At 39.3% G+C, this 14,332-nt stretch overlaps 1 protein-coding gene across 22 annotated transcripts in view; it reads left to right on the forward strand.

The window, feature by feature from the left end:
- Positions 1-14,332, forward strand: part of LOC142079127 (uncharacterized) — a 114,356-nt gene that overhangs the window by 17,311 nt on the left and 82,713 nt on the right. For 2 of the 22 annotated variants that reach the window (XR_012672503.1, XR_012672510.1), the window contains one exon: positions 6,964-7,792. The exons of 17 other annotated variants lie outside the window; for them this stretch is intronic. The gene's annotated coding sequence lies outside the window, so the exon portion shown is untranslated. 3 more of the 22 variants (XR_012672504.1, XR_012672508.1, XR_012672505.1) reach the window with 2 other exon arrangements.

Raw genomic sequence — 14,332 nt, forward strand, 5'->3', positions numbered from 1 at the left:
GGACTCCCTTAGCCAGAGGGACAAAAGCCCAGGAACTCACAAAAACAATTGAGTTTGGCAGGATTGGAAATGTTCCCTTTCACAACATGAAGGAACAAGGTTCAGGAGTATGCTCTGAATATATGAGGAAGTTAAGCAATAACGATTAGCCATCACAGGATTTTATAGAGAGAGGGCTTTGTGTAGACTGTAATTTAAAATGATATTTGTGTAATTTCCAATTGTTGCAGTCAATGAAGCTTTTCTTTTAAGAAGGCTATGCATCGATGTATACTATAACTGAGTAAGAAAAAGGAAAAGCTTGACTTTGGGAAAGGTTTTCATTCTGAGTTGGGGAAAAACACACTCTAGAATATCTTTGTCTATTGTACATTCTGTAACACTGCACCTGCTAAATATGGAACCATTTCCACACCTGGCATGCCTCATAGTTTTAATAAATGAAATATAGCCTCCAGTTGCCCACCTGGCAAGATGGTCTGGAGTCAGAAGAACCAGGAAGCCTGGCATCCTTAGTCTCTGGCTAGTGTTTTGATGGGAAATCATTCTGTTAGAAAATTTCTATCAGCGCTTCTGGTTACAGAATCCAGAAACAGGACGGTACGCTGACCAGTCAAGTTTGCTTTGCAGGACAAGAATGGCTAATGCACTGGACCTCTCTGTATGTTACGTTTTGATGAGTAAAAGTTGAGAATTGGGTGGAAAGCAGACATGTCATCCAACAATTCTAACCAAAGTATTTTTCTTTTAATAAATAAAATAACATCCAAGTATATTCCAGAAGACTTTCCTTCTCCTTCTTGTCATGGATATACCTGCTTCTGAAAAGAGGTATACTTTTTTCCCACTTCTAATCGATTTCTGGGGTGTGATTTCATATTATGGTATGCACAAGCATACAGAGAATGTTAGAAATTAATAAGAGAAATTCCGATCACTTTTGATCAGACTTACAAAGAAGCTTTTTTTTCCCTAATAGCTTCTTACGTTTGTAATTTGAACGTTGTGGTTCAGCGAAGGGTGCAGAGGCTTATGTTACAAAGCATCTCCTTTTTGCTGAGCAGTGTTAGCAGACCTTTTTGCTACCCAGTGCAAACTGACTACAGGAATTCTCCAGTCTGTTCCCATCTTCCCACATTATGGTCTCTGCCTTCTTTACTGTCAATGCATCTGGAAATTTCTAACAGGTCAATAATCCCTGAGAGAGAACATCCATTAGGTTAAAATGAGGACTCACTGCCATGAAACACTGGCTTTTCTTTGTAATACAAAAGCAAATATGATTCTTTCTAAATGAAGTGACTTCCAGTTGCCAAAGAGGAGTTCATCCATCTGCACCACAATGTTGAAACATGCCATTAAAACAAGGAGATGTGGTTGATACCCCAGAAAATATTTATCCCGACAGAGATAGGTGAGATTGAAAAGAGTCAAAGTCTTTCAGTTTAGGTTCTGCGAGCTGTTGTTGGCCATAAATATGCTGTTTATTCCAGAAAGGTACAGAGAAAATCTGCCCTGTGAGACTTCCTCTATAGTGGGCAAAAGACATTTTTAAGAACGCTTTAGAAAGCTTAGGATCAATAGTACATAGCATAAGCATAGTGTGCTACAGGAAGGCAACAAGGAAGGTCAAGGCATGACTAAGTTTCTTCAGTAGCCAAAGTTCAATAAAATTCTCCAGATGGTCTTAGACAGCAGACTGTTCTGTGCCACAGAGGAAGGAAAAATGGGGTTGTGGGTTGTGGCAGTCTAAAGTGAGGGATAGTTCGTTGGTGATCCCAAGAGTATGCGAACACTCTCTTAAGCCAAATTCTTTTTTTTGTGCCTGCGTCTTCATTAGCCTGGACAACATTGCACCCCTTTTTTTGATGGGGGTAGTGGAACGGATATATTTCTGGAAAAAGTTCATCTGTGATCAGATTTGCTGATGCCAATGCCTATGAGAGGATGGCAGTACATACAATAACAACCGTTTTGGAAAATGAGAAGGAGATACCAGAGAGATATGCAGACAAGAAGAGATTCTGGTTCTAAAAGATGAAGTTTTATACACAGGGAGTAAATAAATGACTGGATGCAAAGCCTAAGCACAAAGCCACTCTTGTCACATTAAGTTAAGTTGATTTTCATTTAATGTCTTTGATCTAGCTATTGCTGGGCTCCATACAGAATGGAGGCAGGATCTGGAATGTTGATCAAGTCTGAGGATAAAGTGACAAAGAAAATGGCCACCAGTTTAAATGCCATAGTTCAAATAATTGTCAATGAAATGCCCTATGTCCAAGACCTTCTGCCATGGTGATTAGCAGTTGTCTGTTCTTTGCTATTTGAAATGTTTCTATCCAGATGAATGATAGATAATTGTTTGTGGTCACACGATTATAGTCACGGTTTACCAAGCATTGCGTATCAAGAAAAAGTGCAAGGTGATTTGACTACTCTTGAATGAAAGTACTCTGGAAAATTGGGATGCTTTTTAAGTTTCTGAGATACTATTTCTTTTTAATGAATGACAACAGCATTTCTAACAGAAGTTTACTTCCAGAAGGCATCGCCACTTGCGCGACCTTATCGACAAATACAAGGATTCTGTTAATTCTCAGTGCCAGTGGCTTCAATGCATTTTCCTTGGGAAAAAAAATGAACTCCAGGATGAAATGAATTTGCCTCCCAAACAATAAAATAGCTCCGTCCAGGGCCTGACTAACATAATTCTATATAGCAATTTACAGTCCGTTGAATGTTGGGCTGTAAATTTACTAAGAACCAGGAAGTGATTGACTTGTAAACCTTCATAAAACAATAAAGCCTGGCTTTTTGATAATGAGAGTTTAAAATTCTGCCCAGCTAAGCTTAGGACATACCTCAATGGGGAAACTAAGCGACGCAGTGATTATGGGACAAACTACTTTACAAAATAGTCTCCTGTATGGACGCTTTATTTGAGAATAAAGATTACATTTAAGTCCTATAACAGTTACTCTGTTTTATGAAGTGAGTAGTGGTTCCAGAATAAATGCATTCTCAAAGAAACTGTAGAAGTCTGTATGGTGAAGAACTTGGTAATGCCAGTCAGAGAACAGATTATATTCTGTGAGAAAGCTTAACGAGAGTTCAGGCTAACTTTCAGTAATGCATAGTGTAAATCAGGTTAAAAACAAAACCTAAAACCAACACCAAAACAGGTGTAGTAAAAAGTTTTCTTCTTTTTGTGTGATTTTTAGCAAGATAATTCCTTGTATACTTCCCATTATTGTTTAATGGGAGTTTCCTATGTGCATCAAAGGAAGAATATCCCTTTAAATGCTTGCTATTGATTTGCACTCAGAAGTCCAATTGACTGCTTTGGTGGGAGTTCCCTATGCTGATCAATGAGAGTACCAAGTTAATAAATAATTCACTTAACAAAACTGCATTAAGATAATGCTAAAGGTTTGCAAAAATCCTGTTAAGGAAAGATTTCTCACATTCCTAACTAACTACTTGGGGTCAGATTTAACTTGGTGAAAGTGAATGGAGCTCCAGAAACATTGCTGCATCATCTTCAAGAAAAGTTACACGCTTATTTCCTGTCTTAACTTCCCAGTGAGGTAGGTGAGTACATGTTAGTAGTTGGAATATCACCGTGTAGATTTTTTTCTTCTTTTTTCTTTTCAAGGTTGGAAGGTTGAGATTGGAAGTGATCTCTAATAGTCATATTGTCTAAACCACCTGTTCAAGCAGGGTCACCTAGAGCAGGTTGCTCAGGACTATCTCCAGATGGCTTTTAATCTTCTTTACCCTAGAGATAGATATACATAACTGGCACTGATCTTCTGGCAAGGAAACTTTAACATATCAGTCTTTGAAGCTTATGTCCACTGCTCCCATTTTACCTGAAGAGTGTTTGAGCGTTGCACAGATTTCTGGAGTATGCTGTCTCATAACACTCTTTTGTCCTCCCAGGTTCTGGCTCTTGCAGGTCTTGACAGAAGGGTCCGTGCTATCACGTCTGAGTATAGTTTTGGGGCCTACATTCACATTGTTAATAACGTCACATTTTTCTAGCTGATGGCACGCTCCAGAAGGAAATAAAGTGGGGACTTAACCTGGATGCGTTTTACCTCTTAACCAAAATATTCTTGGGGATTCATTTGAGTACTGAAGTGCTTAAATCTTTTTCCTGTATTCCTTTTAGTATATTAAGACCTTTGGAGAGTCAAACACTTTTCTGAAAACCAAACACTTCTAAAGAATAAGCCATCATTTGCGAGTATGATCTTGGTAACTAACACTTTCCAGCTAACCTAGTTATAAGTTTTATGCCTGAAATCTGTATGCAGGGCATTAAGAATTTAGCCTTTTATAGCCTGATAAATGTATATATAAAATTTATTTAAACTCTTTGGAGATAGAAAGAGAAAAAGACAAAATCCTGCTAACCTATCTAGGAAACTTAACTGTGCTGCTTCACTTAAACCACCCTGGTCTTGGACAATCATCTAAATGACATGTAAATAACTGTCACCTCAGGACCTTTAGGAAGGCTCAGTGCTTTTTATTTGACTTACTAGAAGCTTTTAATGGCTAGTATGAAGTCACAAGACAGAGCCGCAGATATATAGTTACACATTCAGAAGACTCTATTAAAGGCCTTTTTAGTTTTGCTGTGAATTTACAATTTGAGAATTTCCAAGAGAGTATATTTTCTGAGACAAATTTCATTGCCTTAGGATAATTTTAATTTTTTTTTCTTTAATGTGATTTGTCATGGTAGAACCTAGACATTTTCCATGTGGGTTTACTCTGTGCTTTTTGTGGCCTGCAAGGAATTAGTTTTAATTAATATGACTGGCAAATGCATTGTTGAAATAGTCGTTGTGGCAGGCACGCCTTTGTGTTAACAGTTGGGTTAAACAGCCCCTTTATCAGAGCTATTAGCACCTAATATTACTGTCTGATTAAAGATCATTCAGCGGATTATCCAGTCCCAATGCTTCCACAGACCCCCAGACAGGTGCTCAAATAAGAAATTATGTTAAGTAAATTAGCACTAGTATCACATCGTTCATGGTTTTGTCTTGGCTGCAGAAAAGGAAGAAGTTATTTGGCTGTTTGGGTAGTTTTTTTGTCCTTCTTAAGCAGCAGGTTAACTTGTACAATCCCTGTAGATTTACATTGCAAAAAAGGCAAGATCAGCACTAAGGCCTTTGTCCTATATTTGACCTGACCTTCCTATCTCATCAAAGAGTACTCTGCCTTTCCTCCACCCAGGTTGGTTAGGAGGATAGGTGTGCATTTACACTAAAAACATTGTATTTCTGGGTTTTTTGACAGTGGAAGCAGCATGTAATGTAGACAGTCTATCCTGTGTCTCTAGAAATGCATTTTATTTTAAATTCATGCATTTAGCCTGGGCTCACAGGTAAACTGGAAATGCATAACTTAAGAAGGCAGGAAATCCCACAAGAGTTCACAGAGCATAGCTTAGCTGACAGTTCACTTTTTAATGGATGAAATGAAGCCTTGACATTAATGAGCACAAGCCCCCTGACTTCGGTGGAATTTTGCATCCTTATACCAGTCAGATTTCTGGCTCAATTGTGTCAGATGGCAATTTATAGTACCTTTCATGTCCCCCTGAAAAGCTATGTGTCCTGTGTAGCCTGGGGACTGTTTCTGACAACAAGGCTGCAGAGCAGAAAATAGTGGGGTGATGACAGACAAGACCCCAAAGTTTCTGAATGCCTTGAAACAGGAGCAGTGTGTCTTGTCCCTGTTGATTTCTGTTAACTTTGAAAGGGCCAAGAGTTTAATATAGCTATTATAATACAAGTAGCTGGAATGAGAATTAGCCCATAGGTAGGGCTAGCACTACCATAAGAACTATCTGAGCAGTGCTCAATGTAGGATAAGGAATTTTCTTGGGCGTCTATGAAAGAAACATTATAAAATAAGCACTATTTATTCTTGAAGCGTTATACTTTGTTTGCTGCTCTCTTTGGAGAGGGTGTCAAAAGGACACGCTGGTGTCAAGTGGATTTGGACATGTGCTACCTCACGTTGCTTAAAAACGTGCATTTAAAAAAAATCTCAGACTGTGTGTGGTTAGATGGAGGCAAGTGTCTAAGATGCCTAGAGACTCTGACAAAAAAAGGGAGCTAGCTTGGAACTTCTAGTTCAGTCTTGCTCTAAATAGACAGCCTCTTAGGTTAGAAAGTGGTGACATGTAAAGGGAGCTTTAGAGAAGCAGCACAACATTATGAGACAAACCCCTTCTCCCCCCACCGCCAAACCCCTGAAGCATCACAGTCTGTAAAAGATGCATTAGATTTATCAATAGACCTTTCTTTACTCAACTGTGCTGCAATTCCTTTTGGGAAAAATTGGATTTTCATCAAAGACACAGAAGACTATAAAATTGGAAGCAGATGTGAGGTTGGATTGGATAGCTCTATGGCTTTTTCTTTGTGGAAGCACTTTTGAACAAACCCAGCCTTATGTGCTCCTTGCTGTCTTGCCCCATGTAACTCTCTTGCCTGCTTTTTACATTTTCCAGAGAACTAGGAGGTGCAATGTGACTAACTGATCTAAATGTAAACTTCTTCCCTATCACATCATCTATCTCTTGATTTTCCAACTGTTCCTGTATTCTTTGGAAGATATGTTTAAACAATAACCTCAATATTTTGCATTGTTAACAAAATACAAAAAAAATACAGGCAGTGCTCTGCACGTAGAGGCTGAATTTAGTCATGGTTACTAGCACTTTTGCTGGCCTGGATGAAGTTTATACCTGGCCTGTATATGATACCTTAATTTATTGGCATGTTTTAATTTGTTGAGAACAAGCTTAGATCTCATTTACTTAGAGAAAGGTCTGTCTTCTGGCATATTGATGGTGTTATTAATGTAATTGATGAACTGGGAGGAGGAATACAATTTTAAAGATTATTAATTTTTTTTTTCTGGATTTTTATTCAGTGTGTTTGGTGCCACATGTAATGTGCTGCAATGAAGAGAGGAGCCAAGCAACAGGATTTATGATGTTGTTTATCTGTTGGTGATGTTTCCTCAGTTCTGATTTACAACAGAACTGAGCCTGGGCCCAGTGAAGTACGGTTTCAAATCCACAGCTTGCCCAGAATTCATGAGGGCTTATCCAGCTTGATCCAAGACTTCATAATGCTTAGCTCTGCATTTTGTACCTGCTGTATGTGGACACGCAGTCTCTTAGGAGTTAATTTTTTCCCAGCGCAGGGCTAGTACCTGATGAAGAAAGTCCCTGGTGCTATTGCATTCTCTCCCCAGGGCAGCGTGGCAGCTGCTCTGTTGTGAGCCTTCAATGCACTGATAACTTGGTGCAGAAATGCTATGCTCTTGCAGGGCAGAGGGAATAGCCACGAGCCTGGAGGACCGGTCTGTGTCACTCAAGGGTTAGCACAGGACAGGTTCTCCACTTCAGTGCTCCAAGAATTGACATTTTGGCTCATCCTTTTGCTTTGGCCTCCCATTACGCAGCTATGCATGCTTTCACTTCCTAAGTCTTCTCCCCATACTGCCCACCATGTGCTCCCTCCCAGCTGTCCCCCAACTCATCAAAGACCTGCTCAACCCCCTCCTCAATCCACCTATCCTCTACGTGCTGTGCCTGCCCCTTCTGTGTCTCTTCTTCCACAGGGTCAGCCTCACTTTGGCTGGCTTGACTTCTTGATTTCCTCACTCCTGGTGCTAAGCAGAGTTGATGAAACAGAAAGAAATAAAGTGGCAGGGACTGCTAAATCTGAACATCTCTTCTGCTAAGCTTGGAGCAGTCCTGTCGGAGATATCGAAGTATGGAATTCAGACCTGAGATTTAACTATGGAAAAATGACACGTGGGAGAGTGGAGTGGCAAGTTTTCAATAAAAAAGTTACTTAAAATATTCCTTGTGCAAATACAAATCAATACTTTTTTGGAATAGGTGTTGAATAGGTGTTGAAATATTATTGTTCTGTGAAAAGTAATTGTGTCAAACCAGGAGATCAGAATTCAGCCATTACAATGCAAAAGAGAAGAGATCCAATTCATCCCATGGATGAAGCTACTTGTGTAAAGCTGAGCCCACCATTGAAAAGTGCTCAGTTCATGCCAGAAGATCTTCCTAACTGTGAGGTCACTTCTTGAATCTCCACAGCTCACCACACATAATACTGCACAGATTAACTGTGGATTTAAGTGACAGTCCCCAAAATTTTGTAGAACAGATCAGGATCCAGATTCTGTTCTCAACCTCACCTGCAGTTTCTGTCTTATAAAACAGATGAAAATTGGGGTGTAGATATACTTTTCCAGAAATACAGGGTTACCATTAATCTCTAGCTCTTTTCTGAATGATTAACAATGAATCATTGTTTTTTTACAAGTCTCAATGCATTCACCATATGCCAGGTGTTGCAAGAACATGAGAACATGTACCAATTTGAAACTGGCTAAACAGCTTCACTATAGCATCTCCACTTGGTAGTAGGAGTCTTGAGAAGGAAATACTTGGGTTTAACCTTCCTAGTATGGATAAGATACTGTCATCTTCTTGAGCATAATTATCTTTCCACCCCCACCATCTCATCCTTTCTATTTTCCCAGTAGGAGGATCAAAAGAAAGTTAGTTAACTGCAGCATTCATCAGATAATCCAAAGGAGACATTAATCTGGAAGACAGTATTACCAAATAATTAATTCATGGGTTAATTCCATCCTTATTTATCTGATTTTCTTATGATTGTGAGTGTGGGTTTCTCAGCCTAAATCCTGGTACAAAGGACTCTCTGCTTGAGGGAAGTGGTCCTGGAGGGGAACGAAGAGAGAGGAAGGAAATGTGTGTCTTCTTCAGGACACTTGCTAGCTAGTGATAAATTTTAAGGGAAATGATTATTCTTGGCATTAAGATAATACTTGGCGAGTTGCTGAAAAGCTGAAAAACCAGTAAGCAAAAAACTATCCTAATTTTGTATATACATGCATGGTTACTTAGGAAAGATTTGCACTGAGGCTTACTTCCTTATTCTGGAATTATTAAATTTGTTTTTCTATTTCCCATGTCGTCTCCGACTTTTGGTTGTTCCAGGTGACCAGTGATAGGTAGGTCACTAGCAAAGCAAATCTGTCTTTTCATCAGTGCATTTTCCCCTGTGCTGCTCTGACAGTACCAGTTCTATCGGTGGGTACGTACCAAATGCAAACAGACCACATAAGGGAGAGTCACCACGGAGAGAAGTCAGTCTGTGAGCAGTGGGGCTAATAAAACGTGCTTTCTGTTGGCTTGGTGTCCTTTGTCCCTTCCCCTTCACAGTGCACTGCGTTGACCTTTCTCCATTTCTTTTACGGCGTGCCGCTCTGTAAAGAGCAGCGTGCTCGTTGTCTAGCCCAGCACTGTGCATGCCCAGTACTAGCTGGGCAATTGGTTGCTGCCAACTGCAGCAGCTGAGCTCTGCCTGCTTTTCCCTCAGAGCAATCGCTAATTTGGGTTGGCCAACAGCACAGAAAGTTTTCTGAGAGGGAGGGAGTGGTAAGAGGTAAACAGATGGGAAGAGGCAGATAGCATAATCATTTAAGCCTCATTACGTACAAATGGAAGCTGAAAATGGCTGCCGGTGATTACCGTTAATGAAAGTTTATCCAGAATGCAGCAATGAGATGTCAAAGGTGTGATGGCACCAGCGATGCATTTGGGCTGTGCAGCAGTGGCCTCTCCCTCTCACCCCCACGCTTTAATTACAGTTCCGGTAACTTTCAGGATCTTTTTGTCAACAATCGTAATGGCCAGCCGATCTGGGTTCGCCATCCAAAGTCCATTTAATTCCTCGCAAGAGGTGGAGATAGATGTGTGTTGGAAAAAAGCTCTCTTCCTGCATCTTTACAAATGTGGGCATCATATGCTTTCCCTGAAAATGCTTCTTTCATACAGACTTCCACAGGCTATTCACCCTATCTGGGAGATTATGCGAGGTTATAATAAGAGATAATAGTTGTACTTTGGTAGCCAGTTCCCAAACATTTTGCAATTGACAGTTTTATCTTTAAATATATACCTTTTTTTAATTAGAAATTATAAGGATATGTCTTATTTTGTATATGGTATCTAGATGCTCTAGATAGGTCGGAGATACACACATCTGAGTTTATGGCCATTCAAGTAGATGTATGCTGTAAATTGTGGTATGGATTAGGTGTCTAGAAAGGAAACAGTGCCTCATTACCCCTGAGGACCTTAGCCCAGAATTACATTTTATTTACATTTTGTTGTGATCTATGTTGAAATCTAAGTTGTGATATACTGTGCAGTACAATGGAAGATACTGAGTAAATAAGGAGAAATTTCATTCTGAAAGAGGGTAACATTTTAGAATTTGTGCCTAAGATTAGGCTGATAAATCATACTCTTCTGGGCAGCTGAGCACCTGCCGGTCACTTCAAGTCAATTGGACCCACAGATGCTGCTCCCAGAGGAAAGTTGGCCAATGGTAATTACTGGTGTGAAAATAACCTTAAGCACCCAAGTTTGAAAATGTTTATTAACATTTTTATCCTTTAGCTGGATATTGTTTTAATCCAATATATTGATCACAGATTCGGGAGTTTTGCAAAGGTGCTTCAAGAAGCTTAATTAAACATTTATTTAGGTTCAAAGACGTGGATTCCAAATGGTGTGGCGGTTTCTGTGTAGAGACATGTCAAATGAAATACTGTATGTTTGCAAGTGTTAGTCAAATCCCTAGTGACCTTTAGCCCACGTAATAAGGTCGCTATCCAAGTATCTTTGCTTAAGAGAACTTAGCATTTAAACCTCCATTTAAAAATTGATTTGGTTGAATGATACTGTTCATCTTGTCTGAGGCGCAACATGTCCTAGAGGAGAGTAAAAGGAGTATTTCCCTTCTAAGCCTTGTCAAACCAGAAAGAATGATTGTTCCTCAGTTTTGCGTATGTCAGCGTAATAGAAGCTTAGTCATGCAAATCCCTATTACTTGGCAGTTCTGCAGCAGGGAAGAAGAGAGTGTTACCGTATTTTATCAGTGTTTGTAGTTAAAAGTATGCCTTTCATTGTGCTTTTTAAGAACAGATGTCAAGGCGTCTTGAAAACATAAATAAGTGCTAAAAAATATTTTTCTGATTTAAAAAAGGGGGAACCACCCCTTAGCTGGTTGAATGTGTTGGGCTTCATTTCCATAAAAAGACATGGACTGTTTATATGCTTCCTTCCACTTCCATGGGGGGAAATAAAACAATTATTCAGTTAATGACAGTTTTTGGTTTACTATTATTTAGTGATTCTGCTAAGTGCAGTAGTATACTATGGAGTTTCAAATCATCAAGGATTTCTTAGCCTTTTATGGGACTACAATACGTTGTAGTATGTTGAGTAAATGAGCTGTGATAGAGCAATGATTGACTCATGTAGGCCATGGTCACACATAAGAACCAAGCTGGAGAAAAGCTGGCTTTAGAAACGTTAGCAGGGTAAGACAAAGAGGAATGCAGACATCAGTCACATTTTAAGGTGCTCTTTACAGTGACACAGAGCCAAGTTGATTAGGGACAAGGCCTTTTCCTTTCTTGTCTTTTCCTTTATGGAATAGTGTCAACCATGAGAAGAAGTGTCTGGTAATTACTGTTGGCCATATCAGGACGCATAGCCGTGACTCACCAGGGCAAAAACTGGCTGTGTCAAAGTCACGTATTTCTTCCGAGCTAGCTAGAAGTGGTTTGTTTGCAAGTGAAGTTTTCCTTTCTGGCTTCTTTATCATTCACTGACTTACTGGTTCGTATGTAGGAATGTCGAGAAGGGGGTTTAGATGCTAATTTTTGCTTCTGCGCTGTGTTCAGGTACTCTGCTGAGGTTGTGAACGCTGATTACATGGTATAAATCATTTGATGCCTGTTTGTTTCAGATCATCAGAGGAATGAATGAGACCTCTTAATGCAGCCTTGCTCTTTTGTGTAGGTATGCAGAGAGTCATTGCGCTGCCTGCCTCATATGGATTACTGGCAGACTCCTCATAGGAGATATTAATTATAGGCGAAGCTGTGAATGCCACCTATAGTTAAGCTTGCTTGACACTTTTCATCACAAGACCCTGTTTTCAGTTGCTTATAAATTTGTCAGATGTATATTATTTGGACTGAAAATGTACAGACTAGGAGACTGCGTCTGGCTGAATATCGAAAGCTTCAGAAAAAATGGCTGTTTTTTTTTTTTTTCCCCTGAGAACAAGTTTACGAGAAATGTGTTGCTTTTTCGCTTGTCTTAAAAATAAATGCGTCTATCCATTTTGTTGAGAAGCTCCAACGATTTGGAGAAAAAATCCGATAATTGGAGGTAGAAGCAATGTGTCCCAATGTTGCCAGAGTCCAGGCTTTACAAATGTCCTAGTACATGCAAGAAGAACTCAAGAACTGTTAAAACATAGAAGGGATGTGGTGGAAAGTAAATTAATTGTGGAGATTTAAGTGAAGCTACTTAATAACTACTATTTTCCAGGTTATCATCATATGATCTTTTCACCTGTGGAAATCTCTTTCACAAAATCACAGGGGTGATTTCTTGCTTGCACGAGTAGTAGTACAAGGATGGCATGACAGACAAGTCAACAGACATTCATAATCCTGTCTTTGTAGCAAGTCTTGAGTACAGGTCAGTAAATAAGATCTAGTGCCTCATGGAGAGCAGTAAGAATTTAAAAAAATGTTGAACATTCATGTGTGTAATAATTAGCATCTAGTCTGTCCACTGAAAGAGGAAATGGCTTTAGGAAAAAATAGTCATGTCATCCACAATCCTGCATGCAACGTGTACGCCAAGGGGCCTGAAATGCAATTGTCTGGGAAATCTTGGAAGGTTGTAAGTTTTGAGTGATTGACTTTGTATCTGTAATGTTCTTTTAATATGATTTTTGGCATATAATTTTCTACTTGGTATTATCTGTAGCTCAAGCAGTAGAGGAGGTAGACAAATGCATGAAAATAAAGTAATTCTACACTGAAGGAAAGAAACAGCAAATTCTTTTCTTAAACCCTTGGATAACTTCCTGTTTTGTCTGCAAAATAATATTTTTCCTTGGAGAGGAAAAAGGTGTTAGACATAGCAATTTCACTTGGATAGAAACGTCATCACATAAATAGCCTGCTGTGAATGACATTTTAGGCAGCTCAATCAATATCCTGCCAGGAGAAAAAACAGAAAAAATCCCTCAAAAAACACTTGTAAATTCAATGCATCCCTTAACTGGAGATATTTTTGAATTTACTCATAGATACATATTACTTATAAAAGAGTGAGAAAATAAACCTTCCATTATTCTAAAGTCATAACCACTCATATACTGATACTAATTATCTGTTGATGAAATATTTGTATGATGCTATTTCTTTTTTTTTTTTTTTAACTTGCCAGGGAATGTTAGATCTATATTCTTAATAACAATTATCATACACAAACACATAGCACTTTTCACTCAGATTTCAAAGAACTCTGCAAAAGTTTCACTATTTTGTAGCTGGGAAAATAGCAGAGAAAGGTGAGGAGCTTCTCTAGAGCATCACAGCATGTCTAAAGTACTGTATTCTTCTCATAGCCTGGTGCGTCCCAACATCAGAGCTGCATCAGAGCTGCATTTTGTGCATGTTGTGTCCTTAGATGTGCCACACAGGTCTCCAGGATGTCCTTCACAGTGAAATAACACGGATTTTGATTGTTGTTTCTAAAACCATGAACTTGGTGGAAAAGTGATTTGAAAGCTAATCAAAGCAGAAAGTTAGAGTTGAAACAGGACTGTAGTTCACTAGCACATTTAACACAATGGTCAGTGTTTAATTAGGAGGCATTTAAGGCTAGATATTCAAGGGTGGCATTTGGGATTTGATCTCTGGTGCTACAAAAAAAGGTGAGAAAAGCTTCTGCCCTGACAAGAAGTTGTGAAAACTTGCAGTCTTGCGAACAGTGGAGGTTTAAGGGTACAGACAGGCACGAACTCTTCCAGCAGCTGTGCTAGTTAGCTTAAACTGTCTAAATAGTAACACCACTCACTTTAACTTCAAGTGGCTTCGGGAGTGTTTCTGTAAGCAAGCTCTGCCAACAAATGTGAGGGAGCAGTAACCTCTGCAAAGAAGTGATGATCAACAGCTGGGGCTATAACCTTCCCCTGGCATGTCTGCATCCAGCAGGGAACATCTGTGCAAAGCCTAACTTCCAAAATTTACAGAACAAAGGTATAGTTTGTTTAACAAAATTGCTCATATTAGCTAAATAATGGAATGTGCTTTGATTTTGCCGATGCCAGAACCACCCAACTTTTACTTTCCTTACTTAATTAGG

This window comes from Calonectris borealis, chromosome 2 (assembly GCF_964195595.1).
Source record: "Calonectris borealis chromosome 2, bCalBor7.hap1.2, whole genome shotgun sequence".
NCBI classification, from domain to species: Eukaryota; Metazoa; Chordata; class Aves; order Procellariiformes; family Procellariidae; genus Calonectris; species Calonectris borealis.